General features: G+C 34.3%; 1 non-coding gene across 1 annotated transcript; it reads left to right on the forward strand.

Annotated features, from left to right (window-relative positions):
* Positions 1-622: 622 nt before the first annotated feature.
* On the forward strand, positions 623-726 carry LOC148553337 (small nucleolar RNA R71). The gene has a single exon (XR_015893325.1). It is a non-coding gene; the product is annotated as a small nucleolar RNA R71 (small nucleolar RNA).
* The last annotated feature ends 4,892 nt before the right edge of the window (positions 727-5,618 follow it).

The following is a 5,618-nucleotide window of genomic DNA, read 5'->3' on the forward strand; positions in this document are numbered from 1 at the left end:
ATTCATGAAACTTATAGTGGCCTTAGATAGATCAGAGACTATATTTGCCAAGCTAGATAGATTCTGCTCAGAACTCTCTGTCTGTTGCTGAGTGGATGATGGAAAAGGCTTGCTATTAAACCTGTTTCTTCCATCATTGTTAAAGCCTTGTTGAGGCTTTTGTTGATCCTTCCATGAGAGATTTGGATGATTTCTCCATGAGTGATTATAGGTGTTTCCATAGGGTTTACCCATGTAATTCACCTCTGCTATTGCAGGGTTCTCAGGATCATAAGCTTCTTCCTCAGAAGATGCCTCTTGAGGACTGTTGGATGCAGCTTGCATTCCATTCAGACTCTGAGAAATCATATTGACTTGCTGAGTCAATATTTTATTCTGAGCCAATATGGCATTCAGAGTATCAATTTCAAGAACTCCCTTCTTCTGAGGCGTCCCATTACTCACAGGATTCCTCTCAGAAGTGTACATGAACTGGTTATTAGCAACCATGTCAATGAGTTCTTGAGCTTCTGCAGGCATTTTCTTTAAGTGAATGGATCCACCTGCAGAAGTATCCAATGACATCTTAGCTAATTCAGACAGACCATCATAGAATATATCCAGGATGGTCCATTCTGAAAGCATGTCAAAAGGACACTTTTTGGTCAGTTGCTTATATCTCTCCCAAGCTTCATAGAGGGATTCACCTTCTTTCTGTCTGAAGGTTTGAACATCCACTCTAAACTTACTCAGCTTTTGAGGAGGAAAGAACTTGGCTAAGAAAGCCGTGACCAGCTTATCCCAAGAGTTCAGGCTATCTTTGGGTTGAGAGTCCAACCACACTCTAGCTCTGTCTCATACAGTAAACGGTAAAAGCATAAGCCTGTAGACCTCGGGGTTAACCCCATTGGTCTTAACAGTATCACAGATCTGCAAGAACTCAGTTAAGAACTGAAAAGGATCTTCAGATGGAAGTCCATGAAACTTGCAATTCTGTTGCATCAGAGAAACTAATTGAGGTTTCAGCTCAAAATTGTTTGCTCCAATGGCAGGAATGGAGATGCTTCTTCCATGTAAATTGGAATTAGGTGCAGTAAAGTCACCAAGCATCCTCCTTGCATTATTATTATTTTTGGCTGCCATCTCCTCTTCTTTTTCCAAAATTCCTGTAAGGTTGTCTCTAGATTGTTGTATTTTAACTTCTCTTAGTTTCCTTTTTAGAGTCCTTTCAGGTTCAGGATCTGCTTTAACAAGAATGTTCTTGTCCTTGCTCCTGCTCATATGACAAAGAAGGGAATAACAAAGAAAATATAGAATCCTCTATGTCACAGTATAGAGATTCCTTTGTGTGAGTAGAAGAAGAAAAGAATGTAATGTAAAGAAGAGAAGAGGGAAAACTCGAACACAGAGAGGGAGGTAATGTTTGAATTTTTGGATGGAAGAGAAGTGTTAGTAGATGAATAAATAAGTAGAAGGAGATGAGAGAGAGAATTTCAAAATTTAATTAAAATAAAAATTAAAATTGAAAGTTAGATTTCGAAAATTAAAGTTGAAATTAAATTAAAATTAAAATAATTAGTTAATTAAAAAGGAATTTTGAAAAATGAGAGAGGGAATTTTCGAAAATGAGAGAGAGAGGATTAGTTAGGTAGTTTTGAAAAAGATATGATTGAAACAAAAAGATAAGATTGATTGAAAAAGTTTTGAAATTTGTTTTTGAAAAAGATATGATTGAAATTTAAAAAGATATGATTGAAACAAAAAGATAAGAATTGAAAATCAATTTTTTTTTAAAAAAAGATAAGAAGTTAGAAAAGATTTTGAAATTGAATTTGAAAAAGATATGATTGAAATTTTAATTTGAAAAAGATTTGAAAATAAAATTAAAAAGATTTGATTTTAAAGTTGGTTACTTGACTAACAAGAAACTAAAAGATATGATTCTAGAGTTTAAAGATTGAATCTTTCTTAATAAGCAAGTAACAACTTGAAATTTTTCAATCAATCATATTAAATGTTAGTAAAGATTTTGAAAATTAAGAAATAAAATAAGAAAAAGATTTTGAAAATCAAATTTAAAAGGTTTTCGAAAATATGAAGGTAAAATGAAAAAGATTTGATTTTTGAAAAATATTTTGAAAAGATAAGATTTTTAAATTGAAAAATTGATTTGATTCATAAGAAACAATTAAATTTAAAAACTTTTTGACTAAATCAAATCATATTTTCGAAATTTTTGAGTAAAAGAAGGAAAAGATGAAAAACATGAAAAAGACTCATAACATAAAAATTATGAATCAAAACACATAATGCATGCAAGAACACTATGAATGTCAAGATGAACACCAAGAACACTTTGAAGATCAAGATGAACATCAAGACTTATTTTTGAAAATTTTTAATGAAAGAAGAACATGCAAGACACCAAACTTAGAAATTTTCAAACTTTAGAAACTAACAAATTAAAAATTCATATGAAAAACAAGAAAAGACACAAAACAAGAAAATATGAAGATCAAATAAGAAGACTTACCAAGAACAACTTGAAGATCATGAAAAACACTATGAATGCATGAATTTTCGAAAAATGCATAAATTTTTAGAAAAAAATGCAATTGACACCAAACTTAAAAATTGACTCTAGACTTCAACAAGAAACAAAAAATATTTTTGATTTTATGATTTTAGTATTTTTTTTTTTGGATTTTTGTATATTTTTATTTTTTTATTTTTTGGATTTTCGAAAATTATTTTAAAAAAGGAAATAAAGATTTCGAAAATTTTTAATAAGAATTCCTAGGAATCATGCAAAGTTAGTCTAAAGCTTCAGTCTAAAGATATTAGACAGGGCAGAACAAGCTTCAGTAGGACATTACATACAACCGCCAAATTGATGGGAATCAACTAGCTCCTGTGATGATAAAAGCATCATCTGAAACACTAGAATTCATTCTTAAAAATTCTGAAGAAAAATATATTTTTGAAAAGATTTATTTTTATTTTTCGAAAATAAAGGAAAAATTTTTGAAAGATTTTCAAAACTTTTTGAAAACAAAATAAAAGTTGGAACAAGAAGAAAATTACATAATCTGAGCAACAAGATGAACCGTGAGTTGTCCGAACTCGAACAATCCCTGGCAACGGCGCCAAAAACTTGGTGTGCGAAATCGTGATCATTCCATTCCTTGGTAACGGCGCTAAAAACTCAATACGCACGTTCATGATCTTATATCTGTTTCACAACTTCGTACACCTAGCCAGCAAGTGCACTGGGTCGTCCAAGTAATAAACCTTACGTGAGTAAGGGTCGATCCCACGGAGATTGTCGGCTTGAAGCAAGCTATGGTCACCTTGTAAATCTCAGTCAGGCGGATTAAATTTATTAAGAAATTATAGTGGATGAAAATAAATAAAATATAGAATAGGATAGTGGTACTTATGTAATTCATTGGTGAGAATTTCAGATAAGCGTATAGAGATGCTTTCGTTCTTCTGATCTCTGCTTTCCTGCTGTCTTCATCCAATCAATCCTACTCCTTTCCATGGCAAGCTTTATGTAGGGCATCACCGTTGTCAATGGCTACATCCCATCCTCCTGTGAAAATGGTCCAATGCGCTATCACTACATGGCTAATCATCTGTCGGTTCTCGATCATACTGGAATAGGATTTACTATCCGTTTGTGTCTGTCACTACGCCCAGCACTCGCGAGTTTGAAGCTCGTCACAGTCATCCCTTCCCAGATCCTACTCGGAATACCACAGACAAGGTTTAAACTTTCCGGATCTCAGGAATGGCCATCCATGGGTTCTAACTTATACCACGAAGACACTAATATCTCGGACTCGGTCCCCTGTATTAGATATCCAAGAGATATCCATTCACGCGTTGTCCCCTGTAGAACGGAAGTGGTTGTCAGGCACGCGTTCATAAGTTGAGAATGATGATGACTGTTATGATCATCACATCCATCATATTGAAGTGCGAATGAATATCTTAGAAGCGGAATAAGTTGAATTGAATAGAAAAACAGTAGTACTTTGCATTAATCTTTGAGGAATAGCAGAGCCCCACACCTTAATCTATGGTGTGTAGAAACTCTACCGTTGAAAATTACATAAGTGAAAGGTTCAGGCATGGCCGAATGGCCAGCCCCCATGATCTAAGAACTAAACATCCCAATATGTCTAATACAATAGTAAAAAGTCCTATTTATACTAAACTAGTTACTAGGGTTTACAGAATTGAGTAAATCATGTAGAAATCCACTTCCGGGGCCCACTTGGTGTGTGCTTGGGCTGAGCTTAAAGTTTACATGTGGAGAGGTCATTCTTGGAGTTGAACGCCAGTTTGTAACGTGTTTCTGGCGTTGAACTCCACTTTGCAACTTGTTTCTGGCGTTTGACTCCAGAATGCAGCATAGAACTGGTGTTGAACGCCTGTTTACGTCGTCAATCCTTATTCAAAGTATGGACTATTATATATTGTTGGAAAGCCCTGGATGTCGACTTTCCAACGCAATTAGAAGTGCGCCATTTGGAGTTTTGTAACTCCAGAAAATCCACTTTGAGTGCAGGGAGGTCAGAATCCAACAGCATCTGTAGTCCTTCTTCAACCTCTGAATCTGATTTTTGCTTAGGTCCCTCAATTTCAGCCAGAAAATACCTGAAATCACAGAAAAATACACAAACTCATAGTAAAGTCCAGAAATGTGATTTTTAATTAAAAACTAATAAAAATATACTAAAACCTAACTAAATCATACTGAAAACATACTAAAAACAATGCCAAAAAGCGTATAAATTATCCGCTCATTAGTACCTAAATCTAAGCCTCTCCCCAAGAGGGTGAGAAGCATGATAAACCCCATATTTAGGGTTTATCTTGTGTTGAATTTAGAGGGTTTTATCATCTTTTCCCACCTTTATTCAATGAAATAGCATGGTTTTGTAAATTCTCCTTTAATTGTTCTTAAGAGTGAACACATGCTTTTTAGGACTTAGAATAGCTAAATTTAATTCACCATGATTCCATTAGATGACTTGATATATTTGTTAAGTGATTTCAGATTAAGGAGGCAAAGATTGGATCAAGAAAATGAAGGAAAAGTATGTAAAAATGGAGAACTCATGAAGAAATGAAGGAATCGCAAAAGCTGTCAAGCCGACCTCTTCGCACTTAATCGACCATAACTTCAGATACAGAAGTCCAAATAATGCAGTTCTAGTTGCGTTGGAAAGCTAACATCTGGGGCTTCGAAATGATATAAGATTTGTCATAGTTGCATTATATTTATGGGGTGCGCACGCGGCATGTATGCGTACACGCCGATTTGGACGAGATTCATAAAAGCAATTAGTGGCCAGCGAATTCTAAAGCCTTGTGGGCCCAATCCAACTTATTTCTGATGCTATTTGACCCAAGGATTGAAAAGGGATGAGACATCTAGTCATTAGTTGAGTTTTATTTTTTGTTTTATTATGCTTTAGTTAGTTTTTAGAGAGAGAAGCTCTCTCTTCTCTCTAGAATTAGGAGTAGGTTAGATCTAGATTAGGAACTCTTAGATATAGTTTAATTTTATGCTTTGATTTACTTTTCTCTTTGCAATTCTTCTTCTTCTACTTTTCTTCTTTCTAGTT

Source organism: Arachis ipaensis, chromosome B7 (assembly GCF_059453495.1).
Source record: "Arachis ipaensis isolate K30076 ecotype BB chromosome B7, ASM5945349v1, whole genome shotgun sequence".
Taxonomy (NCBI): Eukaryota; Viridiplantae; Streptophyta; class Magnoliopsida; order Fabales; family Fabaceae; genus Arachis; species Arachis ipaensis.